Source organism: Schistocerca piceifrons, chromosome 1, assembly GCF_021461385.2.
Source record: "Schistocerca piceifrons isolate TAMUIC-IGC-003096 chromosome 1, iqSchPice1.1, whole genome shotgun sequence".
Lineage (NCBI taxonomy): Eukaryota > Metazoa > Arthropoda > Insecta > Orthoptera > Acrididae > Schistocerca > Schistocerca piceifrons.
This window is the reverse complement of record NC_060138.1, coordinates 409,063,047-409,084,168: the sequence shown is the minus strand read 5'-3', so window position 1 is coordinate 409,084,168 and position 21,122 is coordinate 409,063,047. Positions and strand designations below refer to the sequence as shown.

General features: G+C 40.8%; 1 protein-coding gene and 1 pseudogene across 4 annotated transcripts in view; one reads left to right on the top strand and one right to left on the bottom strand.

Annotated features, from left to right (window-relative positions):
• Window positions 1–21,122, bottom strand: part of LOC124788942 (steroid hormone receptor ERR1-like) — a 366,179-nt gene that overhangs the window by 67,621 nt on the left and 277,436 nt on the right. The window lies entirely within an intron of this gene.
• LOC124718211 lies at window positions 10,852–10,969 on the top strand (annotated as a pseudogene).

Genomic DNA, 21,122 nt, shown 5'->3' with positions numbered 1-21,122 from the left:
GTACATCAATGTTGTGCTATTCTATTCAATTATTTTAGGATCTGTAACAGAATTATGTTCTCAAATTCTGCCGGTGATCAAAGGTCAAGAACTGTATCAATGGCACAGGTAGCTAACACGTTATCACTACCAAAAAAATTCCTGCGGTTTGTAGATCTACAGACGTGAAATTTCTCATCAGATTTTCATATTTCGGTAGATAACGTTGTCATATATTGATACGAATGCTGTGCAGATCGACACCATAGAGGCCTGCTCCCAACATCGCGTGACTCACGCCTTGAAGGTGGGGCCATGTTCTCCGCCCACGACGAAAATTACGGTTCATTTCCCACATTGTGATTTAGATGAAACTAGCTGATATTTCGATCTTCCCTAACAGTTCTACGTATATGATTGTGACAATGCTTCCGTGTACTTTTTTTATACATCTACTTTCAAGAGAAATCACGTTGCGTTAGTGTCCAATGATTTTAACAGCAAGTCCACAATTCATTGTCCGCAGCAGCATGTAGATGTATTTGTTATTTCCAGCGTCCAGATTATAACTGTTTTTCGTGCACTGCTGCACACGAAATTCTTACGTTTTTATCAACAAACAAAAGAACATAACTGCTTGTGATGTAGTTGCCCCAGGCACGATGTTCGCAACTGTTAATTCGACTGACAGTTTCTTGAACAGGCAAATGCATTTCGTACAGATTTTCGTGCACCAATTTCATAGTTAAATGCTACTAACAGTTACTATCTTGAAAAATGTCAGTAATTTGCAATAAATTGTTACAACTTAGAAGGAAACACATAAAATTAGTATGTATAAGGCATCTGGAATTAAAGGTGTAAGGACCGTTATGTTTCAAACAAGAGTGCCCAAATTATATAATCTGTCGGGGGGGGGGGGGGAGGGGGGCTAGATCTGGGGATATGGAGTATATTTAACATTTTGGAGGAAGAAGAGTGGCGACTTGCAAGAAGCCATAATAAAGTTCCAGTTCCGACCCCGTTGCAAACCTGCTTAATACCGACCGTAAATCATTTTCTTGGAAGGAAAACTCCTGACTACACTATATTTTTTCTTCTCCCCGAGAGCTAGAGGGGCGGCCCCACCTTGGGGCCCTGGATATGGGCGCCCTTGGCTGCAAACGAACACTTACGCATTATTAAATTACCTGCCTTCACGAGTTGAGCAGGAGGCGCAGTGTACCTAGAATAAATAATATTGCCCTTTTATTTCTTAAAACATCAACAGTCCTAAATAACACTGGGTGCTAAAATTTTGTGATTAGTAATGGGAAATAAAAAGACAATGTAATGATCACATAATTTGTGTAATTTTGTTTTTGTGGGCGTCCACAGCCTCAACACCTTTCAGAATGAAAACATGATCCATGTAGGTTGTTTATCTATATGTGCAATTGGCCAATTCCATAGGTCATTTTCAAGCAACTGTAATACGTTCAGAAATGACGACGTTGGTTTATGCATCAGTTGTCTACAAGCCCCCGCAATTCAAGCTGGAAGCTTAAGATACATAAGTACTTTGTATTATAAAGCATACGTATATGCGAGAGCTTGTAGACAGTTGACATAGATACCAATGTCACCGTTTTTGAAAGTATTACAGCTGCTTGAAAATGAGCCGCAGTTGAAACTGAACAGTTGCACGGATAATAAAAAGCATGCAACTTACTTGTATCACGTTTTTATTCCCAAAAAATTATATACATTACCTATAACTCTTTTTAATGTTGAATCGATGAGATTCTTGATTCATTGTAGTCAACAATTACAGTCAATAAATAAAAATCAGATATGGCATAAGTCGATCGAAATATAAAAGAATTTTCGCAAACGTAGCGCATTAAAGTAATTTCTTTATATGGGTAGACACTAGTTGGGAATCATAGTGCGCCCAAAAGACCGTTAGGGAATTTAGTGGTTGGAAAACGTGAATATAAACATAAATTTATGATTTTTGTCCCATTACTGTACCATAGCCATAAATTTATGTGTGATTTCCAATAGCGTGAAACACTAAATAAAATATAGAGTAGATAACAGTTATTGGGTTCCTTAGTGCACAAACTATCACCACATTTTAAGGTCTCTTAGAGGACGATAGACTATACGTTTAAAAGTTATGGATTAAGAGTATCCAAGTTAGTTATCTGTACTTATTAATACTGTTCAATCATGCTCATGATCGTATTCTCACGAAACAGTTGCATTATCGTTGTCTGTCGCATCCTGTTCACACGGTTCTATCTTGGCTGATAGGTTTATTACACGACCACTACTCAAAATTTTTATAGGCGCTTAGGTGACTCCATCACTTTCATTAACACTATTCCCATAAATTATTGATTACATTCCCGAGCACTGAATTTCTCTGCTGTACGAATTGCATTGTAATTAGGGAAAAGATACTAAATTTTTCTAGTTGGATCTTTTGATGGACATATGGAGCACTATAAACTCGTAAACGTTTCTTGTTAAATCTCTCCGTGGACATATGCCGCATCATAAACCAGCATTAGATTACAAATTAATCGCGAAAAGCATTAAAACTATATTCTAGAACAGAAAATTAATAATAGCAGACCTATAACACTTCTCTGTGACACTCCTGAAGATAACCTTGCCTCTGACGAACATTCCCCATCGAGGAGGACATACTGGGCTCTATTACTTAAGAAGTATTCGAGCCACTTACATATCTGGGACACTATTTGATGTCCTCGTACCATCTTTAACAGTCTACAATGAGAACCGTGTCACATGCTTTCCGGAAATCTATAAATGTTGAATCTGCCTGGTGTCCTTTACCCATGCTTTCCGGAAATCTATAAATGTCGAATCTGCTTGGTGTCCTTTACTCATTCTCAGTTTATCACATAATCTTCCTGATTTCAAGAAAATTTGTTATATTCGAACTAAGACTATATTCAAGATGTCTGCAGCAAACCGATGTTAGGGACACTAGTTTGTAATTTTGTGGATCCATTCGCTTGCCCTTATACACAGGAATCACCTTTGCTTTTTTCCAATTACTTGGAACTCTGTGCTGAGAGAGAGATTCGCAATAAATGCAAGCTAGGGAAGGAGACAATGCCGTAGAACACTTTGTAAAACCGAACTGGAATTCCATCTAGACCTGGCGATTTATTTGTTTTCAACTCTTTCAGTTGTTTCTCTACGCCAGAGATGTTTATTGATTCGTACATACAAGTCTGTTCGATGGTCAAACTGCGGTATGTCTGTACGATTCTGCTTCGTGAACGATTTCTTAAACGCGAAAATTACAACTTCGGCTTTCGTTATGCTATCTTCAACTGCCACGGGAAACTGGTCAACGAGTGATGGGTGGAAGCCTTAGACCCGGTTAGCAATTTTACATAGCAGTGAAAATGAGTTTCAGTGGTCTGTGATGGCTTAAATGGCAACCAAAATACAATGTTTTCACCATATGGCCATGTTATCAGGCGTACCTCGGCATACAATTGCGATGTGGTACATTTGATAGTGGGCAATGTGAAGATCCACAGAGAATGCCGTGTAACCATGTGACGATGCTGACAACACAACAGAGTTTTGAAAGGAACATCATTATAAATCTGCATCTCCTTGATTGGTCGAATATTATCATGTGTGGCGTTCAGATTTGACACTGGACAGATAATGGATTGATTAGAACATGAGGATGTTCTGGTCGACCAAGTCTGGCCACAACAAGGGATCTGTGTAACCGCTTTACACTTGTGCCTGCCATATTGGTACAAGTAATGTACTTGCTGAACGATCCCTGGATCGCCATCCGTAGCGCAAGCAGCCATTAACAACACAACACAAGTGGCTTCGTTGGCAGTTGTGCTGCAAACAGAAAGCATTGGCAGCTGATGAATGGTGTTGTATCAATTTCAGCAATAAATCGTCTGAAAGCATGGCGCCATTGAGGAGGGGTCAGGGAGGCAAACATTCTGCAAATGTTATGGCGAGACATGCTGGTGTCATATGTAGTCTCATGGAGTGGGCAACCATTATGTACCACCTGAGGTCACTTGGTGGTGATTCAAGGAACTCTGATGACAGAGTGGTACAGTAGAGACATCTTGCATCCACATGTGTTACATTTGATGAGACATCATCATGAAACTATCATTCAACAGAACAATACTCATCGACACACGTCAGAAACGTCTATTAACAGACTGCAAGAATCTGAGGTATTCCTTTACGCCAGCAAGAACCCTTGACAGAAAATGTGTGAGACCAGCTCCGACATCAGCTCCATAACAGTGCCAATATCCAAGAAATCAAATGCCAGTTACAATAGCTGTGAACCATCTTAGCATGAGAATGGATGCATCAGTCGTATGACATCCTTACCAAGCGAAACTGTGCACTTTCCTCTTGTATTCACTGACATAAAACTACATAAACTACCAACAAGTCAAGTTTCCTTTCACATTCTCCTCTTCTGAGAGTCACAGCCATCGCTGGCTCATTTTAATTTCTCTTGAATGTCAGTTGACATTATTAAGACACATTGTTCTACGAAACATCTGGTTTCAACTACCGAGATACTATACTTACAATTAAAACATTAGCACGTGTACTGCATATTTTACATTCCTCCACATGCTGAAACACTGGCGCTGAAATGAACTCTAGAAACAACCTTTGCCTTGGAATCACATATAATAAATAAAATTATACTTTTGAAAAGGTTTAGGAATTTGTATTTCATAATTTGGGTCAGGGAATAATGAAATAGAATCTGGTTATCAAGAGGTTGCACAAGTAACAACAAACATAAGGTGTAGGACAAATTAGGCAGTAGTCTATCTGTTGCATGCATGCCTGCGTACCTGTCCAGACATTCCAGTCTGATCTTTTCCTATATCTGTGAAATGCAAGCGCCACAATCACAAATACTTTGCTGAAAACAAAGGTATCCATTACTTTCTGATTTAACCTCACACGAAATTTGTACTGATAATTTTGTTTGCACATGGTTCCACAACCCCAGTATATTTTTCAAAAGAAAACGTTGTGCGTCATGGGTTAACACTGTAAATTCTCTGTAATGGTACAAGCAGCTGGTTCGACTGCCACAGGACAGACTGAATCTGACTAGTCGGCTGTGAGCCGGCGTGAATGTTTTGTTAGGGCAGCCAGCTTTCAGAAGGACGGTGACAGGCGACGGTCTGATGCTAACAACTACCGCCCAATCTCACTTTTGACAGTTTTATCCAAAGTTCTTGAAAAAGTAATGTATTCAAGAGTAGCATCACATATTCGTAAAAAGGAAGTACTAACAAAATGTTAGTTTGATTTTCAGAAAGGCTTTTCAACAGAAAATTCTTTACATGCTTTAACTGATCAAATATTAATTGCGTTGAATAACCGAGTATTACCCATTGGGATATTTTGTGACCGTGCAAAGGCTTTTGATTGTGTGAATCATGAAATTCTTCTAGTTAAGCTTAAGTATTGTGGTATGAGTGGGACAGTGGACAAATGGTTTAATTCATATTTAACTGAAAGAATGCAGAACATTGAAATTAACAGTACAGACAGTCTGCAAAAATCAGTCGAGTCCTCCAACTGGGGAGGTATCAAGAATGGTGTCCCACAGGGTTCAGTCTTGGGTCCCTTATTGTTCTTAAGGGGACACTGTATGTACTATGCCGCCAATGTTAAAATTATCGAATTTTGTGACCTATTATCTTGGAAACTTTTTAAGACACCAACTTACAATTTTCCATAATTATTGAATGCAGCTTTCTAGATACATTGAATTAGAATTATTACTAAAATTGTATTGTGGGGCATGTTATCTTTTTTTTTCAAACACTCAATTTTTTGACAGAATTTTGTATATAAATTAACGTAAAAACAAAACTACTCAGGATATTTTAATTATTCTAGTTCCATATGAGTTGAATCTCACACTTGGCATGCTGTGAAAATTTCATGTTTCTACCATCAGTACATTTTTAGAAAACGGGTCATTTACTGCAAAACATGTAGTTAAGAGATAACGAGGTTTAAAACTTTTTTATTACAAATTCTTATACAGACTTACATTTCTGCGTCTTTTATGCACTAGAATTACCCTGGCCTATAGTCCGTGTCTTCTTCAGTGCCACAACAGCCCAGTGCTTACTTCCTCCTTTTCTTTCTTGTTTCTTCTGTCATTTGCTGAGCAGATAATTCTGCTTCATGTACACAAAGCTCATCCAGTTGCCGCAGTCCTTTAGCTGTCTTCTGTCCAAAACTTACCCCTAACTTCTACAGAACCTTAAGTCTTTCGTAGTTCCCACTATTAAAAGTTATTACAGCATCAGACACTGCTAAGGCCGACAAATACTTTTTTTTAGGCACGTAGCACACCACAACATTACTGAAGGACTCATTCACAATCTGGGTCTTCCCATGTAAACACTTCTTTAGTAGTTCAGGATTTGTCAAATCTCTGTAAATAGGTTTGATTGCCTCCATTACTGCCAAAGGAAGAGAATGTTTATGTGTAAATTCATGCAGGGTTCCAGAAAATTCAGCTTGCCTATGTTCACACCAAGTGTTTGGTGGAGGTGGACAAAAAGCATGACATGGCTTTTCATCGGTTGATATTCGATGAAAGAAAGTGCTCCACACAGCTCTTTTCATCTTCTTTATATTGTCACAGTTATCTCTAATGGCCTTCCTATAATATTCCTGTAATTCATCGATTACTTTGTCCGTTAGTCTTCCAGCACATTTTATTGTCTTGCCATCAGACAGTTTTGTGTTACCTAGCTTGGTTTTTAGATTAGGCAGACTTGTTCTCATCCTTTTCTTGACATGTCCTACACACTCACGTTTTTGTATAGAAACATCATATGGCTTACTGTTTTGTACTGCAATGAGAGCATTGCTGTCTCCATCACCTAAGTAATTCACATATCAGACACCTCTCTCCTTCTGCGAACGCTGGAAAATGTTAAGTGCCCCTTTTACGACCATTCCTCCGCTTGTGCCATCATATCTGTTACCCGCAAATTTGCGTTTCTTGAAGTTACTTTTACGCTTAGTCATTTTATTTACGTATAAAAAGCAATAGAAGTTAGCTTACTACAAAAATAGCCGATAATCACACTACTTTCAACGAAAACTAGTATCAGAAACAAAGGACTGATTTGATTATTCGTAATGCCAACTTCTGAGACGTAGCAGTAGGCACAAAACAAAACAATTCACAGCCTTCTAGAGTGTGTAGTTCCCAAGATATGACTGCTCAAATGTTGCAGCATATGCGTTGCCGCGAAATTTGACAGTCACACCTCAACATTCAAAATATTATTTGAAGGTCTCACAATTGTCTGATTTTAATGTATTACATACCAAAATATTGAGGAAAGTCCAAAGTACATTACGGAGTAGAAAACAGAAGATGATAAATTTCAACGAATTTCACATACAATGTCCCCTTAATAAATATTAATGACTTGACACTTTATATTCATGAGGATGCAAAGCTAGTTCTTTTTGCTGGCAATACAAGTATAGTAATCACACCCACCAAGCAAGAATCAGCTGAGAAAATTGTGAATAATGTAACAACCGAACCCATCACGAAAGTCACAATTGTGATACGCTAGTTGAAAGAGGATAATGCTGTTTTATAATTAACAGGTAATATTTCTAATTAAACAGTTTAGTTTATTACGTACATAGTGCAATAACTATGAAATCCTCCATAGAGACGCAAATGATGTTATTAGCGTGAGATTCCGTCTTTAATATTCCAATAACCTTCCATAGTTATAGTTGAGGATTCCAAAGTAGAGCAAGTTAGTATTTTGATTCGAGTGCCGTGTGTAGCGATTTAAATTTTTTAGATTTGTTTAAAATTGTTGAAATAGTCTATAAATGAGTTTATTAAGAGATTGCAAAACGACTGGAAAGATTTCTATACGTTTTATCATAAGTATTTATATGAAATTATTGTGCAAATTACGAATGGTGGTCAGGATAAAAGTACCTGCGCTGAATCGAGGAGTGGACTTTTGACCCAACCTTTAAATAAGTCTGCATGGCAGAGCTCAGGGTCTTTCGACTTTTTTTTGGGGGGGGGGGGGGGAGATAATTTCCATTGGTTTCGCCAGAGGTTGGTAGAGTTATAGGCGGTATTTACGTCGCGAATGTCATTTTCGTGTACCAGGACTTTTTCATTATTATTTAGCACATGCTTCTGGGTGTAAATGTTGTGTCTGCACAAAGCAGTTCCAAATTTTGCACAGGTGATAGATGTGGTGCTTTTTAAAATAAATAAGAGGGACTTATATCAAAGTTAAAATGATCCTGTTTTGAGCATGTTATTATCCTTTGGGATTTCAGCCAACAGATCTAACCGCAGTACATCTTTTATTAAATTATTCGTTAATGTGTCACTGCTAATATAAGACATTGGTCAATGTGTTGTTGGACTAAAGAGCGACAGTGTACGGCTACCCCCTGTCGATGACGCCGACCCACGCTCAAAGATAATGGACGTATATTGCCCACACTATGGCAGAATTTACTACTGTGTCGTAATTGTTTGTATAAGAAAGGCGGTACATGACGTGAGAAGTAGGTGCCAGAACTCAAAGCAAGTTGATTGGTTGGGTTGGCTCCTCCTGTCTTGGACTGCTTTTCCGTTCTATTGTGAATGATTTCGGGATTGGTTGACCTAGAATCCAAGCTATAGTAGCGAGCAGTTAGCCTGGGGGCTTGCGAGTTTCTTTGTAGTGCGACAGTGGTAAATGTAGCAGCAGTAACAGCGCACTTAGTGCAGACATTAGACGTAATATCGCGTTAGTAACAAAGAAAGCAGGTGTTTACAGATGTGAAAATTACCGAACTATCAGTTTAATAAGTCACAGCTGCAAAATACTAACGCGAATTCTTTACAGACGAATGGAAAAACTGGTAGAAGAAGACCTCTGCGAAGATCAGTTTGGATTCCGCAGAAAAGTTGGAACACGAGAGGCAATACTGACCCTACGACTTATCTTAGAAAATAGATTAAGGAAAGGCAAACCTACATTTCTAGCATTTGTAGACTTTGAGAAAGCTTTTGACAATGTTGACTGGAATACTCTCTTTCAAATTCTAAAGGTGGCAGGGGTAAAATACAGGGAGCGAAACGCTATTTACAATCTGTACAGAAACCAGACGGCAGTTATAAGAGTCGAGGGGCATGAAAGGGAAGCAGCGGTTGGGAAGGGAGTGAGACAGGGTTGTAGCCTGTCCCCGATGTTATTCAATCTGTATATTGAGCAAGCAGTAAAGGAAACGAAAGAAAAATTAGGAGTAGGTATTAAAGTCCATGGAGAAGAAATAAAAACTTTGAGGTTCGCCGATGACATTGTAATTCTCTCAGAGACACCAAAGGCCTTGGAAGAGCAGTTGAACGGAATGGACAGTGTCTTGAAAGGAGGGCATAAGACGAACATCAACAAAAGCAAAACGAGGATAATGGAATGTAGTCGAATTAAGCCGGGTGATGCTGAGGGAATTAGATTAGGAAATAAGACACTTAAAGTAGTAAAGGAGTTTTGCTATTTGGGGAGCAAAATAACTGATGATGGTCGAAGTAGAGAGGATATAAAATGTAGACTGGCAATGGCAAGGAAAACGTTTCTGAAGAAGAGAAATTTGTTAACATCGAGTATGGATTTAAGTGTCAGGAAGTCGTTTCTGAAACTATTTTTATGGAGTGTATCCATGTATGGAAGTGAAACATGGACGATAAATAGTTTGGACAAGAAAAGAATAGAAGCTTTCTAAATGTGGTGCTACAGAAGAATGCTGAAGATTAGATGGGTAGATCACATAACTAATGAGGAGGTATTGAATAGAATTGGGGAGAAGAGGAGTTTGTGGCAAAACTTGACAAGAAGAAGGGATCGGTTGGGTTGGTAGGACATGTTCTGAGGCATCAAGGGATCACAAATTTAGCATTGGAGGGCAGCGTGGAGGGTAAAAATCTTAGAGGGAGACCAAGAGATGAATAAACTAAGCAGATTCAGAAGGATGTAGGTTGCAGTAAGTACTGGGAGATGAAGAAGCTTGCACAGGATAGAGTAGCATGGAGAGCTGCATCAAACCAGTCTCAGGACTGAAGACAACAACAACAACAACAGTAGCAGAAAACGACGGCCACTCGGTAAATTGCCGATGCAGCAGTCCAAGTGAGCAAAGTCACCGAGCAGCAGAGGCTGCGTCCACACGTCCTCTCACGTTGGCGGCATCGCATTGGCGTTGAGCTACAAAGGCGGTGTCTTCACAAGGCGTCACACACGCGGGCGACAGCGCATCGGCACCAAGCAGCAGAGGCGGCGGCACCACACAGCGTCACAAGAGGCAAACGGCCGTCCTCGTTCCGGGCGATATTGCGTGGCATCGGACCAAACGCAGAGCAGCAGAGGCTACATACGTCGGCGAGAAATCGCAGAGTAACTACAGTCAGGGCGTTATTAATTTGCTTTATCGTAATCAGCCGTGGCCGATGAATTTAATAATTCGCGAAGTGATTGTACGTGATATTAGTAGCAATAGCATGCCAGGGAGGGAAGAAACAGGCTGCGTGCCAGGAAGTGATTTGAACGCAATTTTTGAAACAATGAGTAAGAAGTTAGGAAAGATAGATTTACAAATGGGGAGAATAACTTCTAGAACTTGCAGAGGTATGTGAGTACATAATGTTTTGAATAGGAACTCATGTCTGGAAACATACGGTTTCCGTTCTACGGCGGCTTCAATACAGATGTTTAGCTCGTCCATTTCTGCTAGAGGAATTGAATTAGGTGTGACGTACTACTTGGCAACGGCCTTGCCGCAGTGGACACACCGGTACCCGTGAGATCACCGAAGTTAAGCGCTGTCGGGCGTGGTCGGCACTTGAATGGGTGACCATCCAGGCCGCCTTGCGCTGTTGCCATTTTTCGGGGTTGCCATTTTTCGGGGTGCACTCAGCCTCGTGATGCCAATTGAGGAGCTACTCGACCAAATAGTAGCGGGCTTTGGTCAAGAATACCATCATAAGGGCGGGAGAGCGGTGTGCTGACCCCACGCCCCTTCTATCCGCATCCTCCACTGAGGATTACACGGCGGTCGGATGGTCCCGGTAGGCCACTCGTGCCCTGAAGACGGAAGACTGAGTGAGTGACGCATTACTTGCATTGGGTAACAATTCGGAAGGAAATATAAATAAACATCCATTTCTCACTCTAGCACACTTGTTTGTATTAGCACTTAAACATTACTTGTTTACATTGTTCCTAATCAAAAAGGAACCCAGCATACTGCACGTACAGAACAGTACTGATGCATTACAACAGCGCTCGATGTGGCGACCACCAACGTTGTCACAGACATTGTACCTACGAAGCATATTCTGGTACACACTCTCCATGTTACCTGGTGACTCTTCGGTTTCCAGTGCAGCGGCCAGAATATGTGCCAGCAGATCTTTCTCTTTCTTTACAGGAGTCTCGCAAAGTAAACTTCGCATATGGCCCCACGTAATACACGTCATCCTGTCTACCCTGTTGAATACCAGGACAAGTAACTCACAGACTTTTCTCTTTCCCTCAGCAGACGAGGACGTTACACATCTGAATTGAAACCGTCGTAGAATGGAAACGGTAAGTTACTAGGCTGGTTTCCTACTCAAAATATTATGTACTCACTCCCCTCTACAAGTCTTGAAAGTTCGTGACGGGAATTTCCGAACACACTGTAGATTAAAAAATGGGCAGTGTAAAAACTAAAATAGTTGTGAATATAGATAGAGGGAACGGAATCAAAGCTTCGCGATGATTGAAATGAGTGGAAAAGTTGAATCAGCTAGGTATTAAATTCACTGACATTACAAATAACGTTGAAAATACGGTTAAATGGTCGAGAGAGCTGAAAATGTCGAAGAGGGATTGGTAGCCAAAGCGGAAACTATGGAAGATCACCTTATGAACCGAATTCAGGCACAAAAAAATTATGAAATAAACACAAATGCAACGTTTAAATCAGTGAATGTAGGCATTGCTGAATGTTATAAAAGTACAGGTGAAAAGCTGGAAAGGGAAGATAGCAAGAGAGAGAAAGAGATAATGAACTGAACACATCAATAAGTAATGTAGCAGTCGGGCAAAGGAATGTAATGATGGAGCCTCCCTTGGGGCAAGGATTGTGTACAAAATTATTCAGTAGTGGAGAGGATAAGTTCCATGCAGTGGACTTCTTAGCTGCACGTAAAAATAATTTTGTTGCTGGCATGAGTGAAATGGCTAAAATTAAATTTGTAAAGAGGCAGTTAGAAGGGGAGCTCAGACATGGGGTAATCAGCATGCAGTGCAATTTGTTGATTTCAGGAGTTTTGGAATGTTTTTCTTGAACACTGGGGCAAGCTAAACAAGATACAAAATGAACTTTTCAATGGTCCAGGATACAAGAGCAGTAAAGACCATAAGGGAATTTTATGCAAGAGAATTAAATAAATTAATACATTTGGATACGCCATTATGATTGCTTACAGATATCTGTACATTAAAGAAGAGACTTCCAGAATCATTGCAGTGGGAAACCATCGACAGCCCTATTGATTTGTAGAGGAGTTTCTGGATTTCATAGAATACATGGATAGGGCTCTGTGTTAGGAACGAAAATTTGTTGAGCAGAGGGATATTAATAGAAATCATGATTGGTAATTAGAATAATAATTTCAGTGGAAATCATAGGATTGGAGGAAAATAAAAGGGATGGACCTCATAATCACAATAGAAATTGGAGAGATAATGGGAATTATAATAAAAGAAGGTAAAATATTCAATTGAGGAAAGAGGCAGTAAGGCAAGGGCCAAGATATAAGTGCACGGGGGGCAAATTTTCATGGCAGACAGTTGGAAAACTAACGGGAGCCTCCCTCGAGGTCCACAGGGGGCAAATGGAAACGTAAATAATAAGACCAGACACGGTTACAAACAAAGAAGAGAAATTGCTCTATGCAACATTGATGCAATAATAGGTAATGAAAATTTGTGGGAAGGGTTTAGTAACTACAGTAATTTTAATAGGAAGAACAGTATTAACAACACATGCCGTATGAGTAAATGTAACAATGATAATTCTGGCTATTAGGTTGGGGAACTGTTTGCCAGAAATTGAAGGGTTGAACTGGAAGATGATGAAGAAAATAGTGTGGGTTTAGCTTCAGTGAAATTACAGAGAAATTTAAAACAGAGACAGTGGCTCTTTCAGAAGCAGAAATGTGGAAATGAGAGGCAAAGCAAATAATAATGAAATTATTTGTAGCAAATAAAACTGAAATTATTTGTAATTAGGTTATTATGTGAACATGGAGATGATTAATGATAGTAGTTCTGTAAAATTAAAGTAGGTGAGCCTGCTCAAAGTGGAGCATGTGTTATTAATGATAATATTGATAATGTGCCTGTAACAGGGGGTGCAGATGGTAAAGTAGTAGGTAATGATGTACATGGAATTGCTGTATCAGTGGGCGCACCTGAAATGCTGTGTTTGATAATAGTGAATTAGTGAGAGAAAGATGAGATTGTCTGCAGTAATGTAAAAGTTGAGTTTTATCCTGTGGAAGAAGTTGAGCCACAAGTGTTTATGGAAGTTAGTCAGATGGTTCTGGATAAGAATATTAGTAGAGACTGAATGGGAAAAGAGGAACCTGAGTATGATGTTAATGACTGGATGGCTTATGGTAAGATCCATAAAGTCTTAATTTCTGAGGAATGGGATATTTTAAAATTCAAAGATGCTAGTAAAACTGAAGAATTAGAGGGTGAACAGGATATAATTGAAGTGGATAAGCATTTGCTTACGGAAGATGCAGATATAGAATATGGGGATATGTATAAAACAACATTTTTGGAAGGTGACTATCAAGAGCCGTCAAGTAACATACAAATTGCATGTCTGGCCGTCAGCCACTTTTATTTTAAACCCAAATATCAACCAATTTCAGTCTTGGATCATTTTCACAGAGAAGGGTTAAAATGGTGTACAGCTCCACATTACATTTGTCATTACTTAAATAATGAGTAGAGCATGCCATGAATAATAATATACGACAGGACTTTAGAAGCAAACATACGAATACTAAATGTGCAATCTGTGTACATTTAGTATTTGTATGTTTGCTCCTCAAAGTCCTACGTCGTATATTGATATTCATGACATGCTCTACACATTATTTAAGTAATAACAACTGTAATGTGGTGGCTTAAACCATTTTAACCTTTATCCATGAAGATGGTCCAAGACTGAAACCGGTTGATTTTTGGGTTTAAAATCAAAGTAGCTGATGGTCAAACACGCATTTTATACATGTATAAGAGTGTTTGGGTAAGGATAGTGACATCAGAGAAGAAACTGAAGCAGATCTGTTGGAAGAGACTGAATTAAAGAGGATAATCATTGAAAAAGTTCAACCAATTATTAATGTCAAAGCGGGAAATGTAGGAAGTATTGCACTATTACGTTGTTGACCTAGTGTGTCAGCTGTATCTGATCATTCTGGCAAAAGTTAAGAACCAGAGATTCGGTGGAGTTTACTGTAATTGGAGTTAATTTTAAGACTGCAACTGGGAATGTACAGGAGTTGAATGGAAAGTAATGCCTCGCCCTTCGTGAATTGGGTTTGGATGGGAATATTTGAATAAATCAAAAGCAGAAATAATCCTTAGAATGTGATCTTTAATTACCAATATTCACTTTTCCACGTAATCACCAGCCAATTTTATACATTTCTGCCAACAGTGAACAAGTTTTCTGAAGCCGTCACAGAAGATGGTCGACACTCTGTTTCCGCAACCACAGTCTCACAGTTCTCTCAACGTCTTCATCAGAGGCATATTGATGTCCCCACATATCGTCTTTCATTATCGGAACAGATGATGCTAAATCTGGACTGTATGGAGGATACCGTACAATGGTGAGATTCGGTCTCTGAAGTTCTGCTGTGGTGGAACGTGAAGTGTACGGTTTGGCATTGTCACGCTACAGGAAAACATTTCCCTTTTCCTTTCGGACCCTTGTTAGCCGTCGTTTCAGAGTTAGCAGCGTTGTGATGTAAAGCTCTGAATTTATTGCTGTTCCACTATCAAGGAAATCAACATGGATAAAACCATTTGCATCCCAGAACACTGTGGCCATGATTTTTCCAGCTGAGAGCTGCGTCTTGACTTTCTTTTTCTGGGGTGAGCCTTTGTGCCGGTATTCCATAGACTTACGTTTCGTCTCCGGGTCGTAATGGTGTACCGACGTTTCGCCTCCTGTCACAACTGAATGGAGAAATGCGTCACCTTCATTCCCGTAACGCGAGAGGAATTCCTTACATATTTCAAGTCTGTGTGCTTTCCAAGTCTGTGTGCTTTCATTTTAGGAGTCAAAATCCGGGGTACCCATCATGCAAAGACCTTACAATAGCCAAGCAAAGCAATAATGTGACCAACACGTTCGTGTGGAATGGCTATTGTGCTTGCAATTTCTCTCTGGGTGATACGACGATCGTCCTGAATCAGTCTGTCAACATTTTGCTTGTGAAACTCGGTGGTTGCTGTCACAGGCCGTCCAACTCTTTGTCACGCAGGTTAGATGTTCCCGCCTCAACATCTTTAAACTTACTCGCCTAACGACGCACAGTATTCACATCAACACAGTCACCATAAACAGCTTTCATTCTCTGATGAATCTCCTTTGGCGTGACACCTGCTGCCAAGAATTCAATGACTGCACGTTGCTTAAATACACTCCTGCAAATGGAAAAAAGAACACATTGACACCGGTGTGTCAGACCCACCATACTTGCTCCGGACACTGCGAGAGGGCTGTACAAGCAATGATCACACGCACGGCACAGCGGACACACCAGGAACCGCGGTGTTGGCCGTCGAATGGCGCTAGCTGCGCAGCATTTGTGCACCGCCGCCGTCAGTGTCAGCCAGTTTGCCGTGGCATACGGAGCTCCATCGCAGTCTTTAACACTGGTAGCATGCCGCGACAGCGTGGACGTGAACCGTATGTGCAGTTGACGGACTTTGAGCGAGGGCGTATAGTGGGCATGCGGGAGGCCGGGTGGACGTACCGCCGAATTGCTCAAGACGTGGGGCGTGAGGTCTCCACAGTACATCGATGTTGTCGCCAGTGGTCGGCGGAAGGTGCACGTGCCCGTCGACCTGGGACCGGACCGCAGCGACGCACGGATGCACGCCAAGACCGTAGGATCCTACGCAGTGCCGTAGGGGACCGCACCGCCACTTCCCAGCAAATTAGGGACACTGTTGCTCCTGGGGTATCGGCGAGGACCATTCGCAACCGTCTCCATGAAGCTGGGCTACGGTCCCGCACACCGTTAGGCCGTCTTCCGCTCACGCCCCAACATCGTGCAGCCCGCCTCCAGTGGTGTCGCGACAGGCGTGAATGGAGGGACGAATGGAGACGTGTCGTCTTCAGCGATGAGAGTCGCTTCTGCCTTGGTGCCAATGATGGTCGTATGCGTGTTTGGCGCCGTGCAGGTGAGCGCCACAATCAGGACTGCATACGACCGAGGCACACAGGGCCAACACCCGGCATCATGGTGTGGGGAGCGATCTCCTACACTGGCCGTACACCACTGGTGATCGTCGAGGGGACACTGAATAGTGCACGGTACATCCAAACCGTCATCGAACCCATCGTTCTACCATTCCTAGACCGGCAAGGGTACTTGCTGTTCCAACGGGACAATGCACGTCCGCATGTATCCCGTGCCACCCAACGTGCTCTAGAAGGTGTAAGTCAACTACCCTGGCCAGCAAGATCTCCGGATCTGTCCCCCATTGAGCATGTTTGGGACTGGATGAAGCGTCGTCTCACGCGGTCTGCACGTCCAGCACGAACGCTGGTCCAACTGAGGCGCCAGGTGGAAATGGCATGGCAAGCCGTTCCACAGGACTACATCCAGCATCTCTACGATCGTCTCCATGGGAGAATAGCAGCCTGCATTGCTGCGAAAGGTGGATATACACTGTACTAGTGCCGACATTGTGCATGCTCTGTTGCCTGTGTCTATGTGCCTGTGGTTCTGTCAGTGTGATCATGTGATGTATCTGACCCTAGGAATGTGTCAATAAAGTTTCCCCTTCCTGGGACAATGAATTCACGGTGTTCTTATTTCAATTTCCAGGAGTGTAGCATTGACCGACGTCTGCGCAGGGTTACATACTTTACACTGTAACAACACAACCGTTCAATGCTAAGGCTTCCCGCCAACTGGAGCTGTAGAGAAGAGACTACGGAACAAGACAGTATCTGCCGCATACCAATGCTGCCAACTATTGAAGAGTTACGAAGGTGGAGGGAGCCATTACTTTTCAGTCGACCCTCATAGCAAGTCAGTAAAGAGGACTGGGGATTAGTGTTCTGATATAATTGCCTTGTGGCACCTATCCGTGCTATGAATATTATCCTCGGGATGTATTTTCTTAGCAAGTCAATTGTAATATTATTGTAAGAGATAGTTTTCTGGAACGTAATGATGGAGGTAACAGAAAAATAGTTAAATTTAAAAAGGAATGGACAGAAGGTAAGGTAATGGCTGACCGAAAAAGAGAATGAGTATAGTAGGGAGACATGTTCTCTACAGCATATAAATGACATCCAACATTTATCCAAGGATCAAAGCCCACAGCTCAAGGAACTATTGAGTAAATATAAAGATGTGTTTTCAGATACGCTTGGGAAAGATTTTAAATATCGTTTAAAGGTAATGCCCCCCACATATTGATTAGTGTTAAATGTTTCACTATTGCTGTGACAGACAAGGACGCAGTAAGGGCCAGAATAAAATAAATAAGTAAATAAATAAATGCTGGATTGGAAGGTTAGGCAGGTGTGAGTATGGTAACCCAATTCTTACAAATAAAAAGAAAGATGCATCTGTGAGGATTGTGTTAGATGCAGGGAGACTAAACAAAGTAACTGTATAAGAGAGTGACCAACCAGAACATTAATGAACTTTTGCAGAATTTTAACAATATACACCTTGTGTCTAGTGTAGGTTTATCTTCATGTTTCTGGTATGTGAGATTAGCTGATGGTTTTGGTCAGAACGGAAGAAAAATCTAGTGAAACTGATTAATAAATCAAAAAATTATTTGAATTATATCCTGGGCCATTTGAAGTAACAGAGTGGCCACACACCTACAGACTGGTGTACCCAGTATCAAATAAAACTTTGGGTCTGTGAAATATAACTGAGCTGAGCAGATATAATGAAAAGTGAATGAAGAGAATACAATGTACCCAAGTGTATATAAAGTGTCTATTTACCATGTTCTGTAGTTGGAAGTATGGTGTATATATGTTTATGATTTGCACAGCTGATATCAGTGGAATTGATGTTAGAAGTTTCATTTATATCAGGATTATAGGAATTTTACTACTCATAAGATATGCATGGATGTACTGTATAAGTGAAAAATACAAGTGATTTGTTATTGATAAATGTGCAGACACAGGGAAATTTAAGTTTGTATTGTCAGGTGGATAAATGTTAGATATTATGGAAAGGCAACAGTGGCATGGGAAATAACTCATGGGGGTCAGTCTAGGCAGTTGGGGTGAGATTAGTAGTGGGGTGTACAGTACTTTGATTGTTCTGTGTAGTGCTAGTAGGTAAATGTAATCTTCGATTTAGAATTATGGAAATCAATGGATTCGGGATTACGTTAATATACTTTGGTGGCTATTGGCGCAGAGGAGAAAGAAGGACTTTGTTTTGTGGGTATAATGGGTAACTCAAGGGATGCAAAGGTGTCTTTTCAAAATTTTAAAGTGTTGTAATATCAATTAATATTATAGGAATATGCAGCTGTTTTACTCCATAGTTAATCATTTGTATTGTTGTCTTGATAAGTCTCACTTGAAATCTAAATGCAGTGGACACATGGTGAACTAGCGAAGGGTTTCTATAGCCTGATCACTGGGTCATTATGGGTAAAAGATATTGAGCACTCACTCATTGGAGCTTTTGTCTGAACACTTTGATAGGATATGGCTTGGCTGGCAATGGGTGGCACAGCACTGTTGGCGGTGCATTGATGAGTTTGCAAGGTGTACAATCTGTTATGTCCTAGCCAGTAATGCCAACCGAGCCCGCTACCAAAAGGTTGGCAGCATCAAAGTCCGGACGCCGTCCGCATAAGCAGCGCCAGCGAGACAGCAAATCGCCGCAAGTCTGCGCGCGCCACCGCTGGCTTCTGGCTTCTTAAGCGCTGGAGTCGCGAGCGCTAGGACAGTTCTGTATTCGCCGCTCAGTTGTATACTCGCCACCGTATTGTGTACTTGCTAGTCAGTTGTGTGTTCATCGCGGCAGAGTTGTTGTTTGTCGTTAGCCGACGCTGACCTAGCCGCTCCGACTTGAACTAGACAGATTTCCGTAGACACGGAGTTCACGACCTTGTTTCTGTATCTTAGTGAATAAAGATAAGTACCGACTTTTATTTAATATGAGTGTTTGGGCTTTCCTCTTTCTGTTCACTGTTCCAGCGGACCGGTCGGCCCGCTATTAAAAGTGTGGCGGTGACTTCGTAAGCCATTTCTACAGCCAAGTGTTTGTCGCTACGAACACCGCCACAAAACAATCTAACCGTGAAAGTCTTAGACACAAGAATCCAGTTGTACCAACTCGATGCAGGTAGGAGAGCAACTATGTGTGTATAAAGAAAAGTGGTAGTGTTAACATATTATAATCTTACGTCTGCATTTATTTCATGTAAAATGATTCAGTTGGTAGACCAGTCAAAGACTGATTATCAAAATTTTTATACAATACTTAGGTTAGCTACATCATTTATATTTTAGTTAATGTGTGTATATGCTTGCTATTTATAATGTTCATGTTGATTGATTACCTGAGTTTAGGCACAGTTAAATGTCTGGAAAAATTGGTATTACATAACTTTATGTGGATGGTGAAGTATGGCGCTACTTCATATATTACTCAGCATGTGAGCGATATATGAAGCTGGAGTGTGTAACGTTACAGCAGCTGGTTTGACTGCCACACGACGGACTGAATCTGATAGGTTGGCTTTCGGCCGCCATAAATATATCTTTGGGTGGCCAACTGTCAAGATGGATAGCGACAGGCGAGCTGAGCGCAAGTGAAGACGGCTAGCAAGCCACGAGCTCCAGCGGTCATGTTTCCTCAGGACGTGTTCCCCCCGGCATGGTTGTAGGATGAGCTAAGATGGAGGGGCCTGTGACTTGGAGTGCCATCATTAATATACTTTTAATGAAAATACGTAAACTTCGTTAGTGGTATGCTACAGAAAAACCAATTAAAGTTTTCGAACAGGGGCAATGGGGCAAACTCATTGAACATAAGTCCATGTCTGGAGCAGCAATAGTTAAAAAGTTTTATAACATTATTACTGTTACCGTTTGTAATAAATTGAAACAACTGAACCCATCATGAGAGCATGAGTGTCACACTTGTGATATGCCAGATGAAAAACATAATGGCTGCAATATAAGGAACAGGTTATTTTTCAGATTAAACAAATAAAAGAAAGTATTCAATTTAGTTTATTGTGTAAATACTGCAATAACTACACAAAATACTCCACAGAGACAAAAATGATCTTATCGGCATGAGTTTTTGCCTTTCATATTCCGGTGGCTTTCATTAGGTATTTAATTGTAGTTCTGATTAATAAAATAGGTCGAATTAGTGTTTTGACTCAGAGTCGGATGTGTCTGAGATGTGTTTAAAATTGTTGAAATCGTGTTATAAGTGAGATTATTAAGAGGTTGCAAACGACTGCAAAGACTCCTATGTATTTTATCGTAAGTATTTATATGAAATTATTGTGAAAATTAAGAATGGTGGTCAGGATCAAAGTATCTGCACTGAATCAACGATATTTTAACTGTCATCTTGCGTCTGGAGTTTTGTTGAGGTAATTTCGTCTTGGTTTCGCCTGGAATCGATAAAGTTATGGGCAGTGTATTTGCTGTTAGTGTCATTTTTGCCTATCAGCACTTGTATGTTATTATGCGGCAGGGTACAAAAGTTGTGTCTG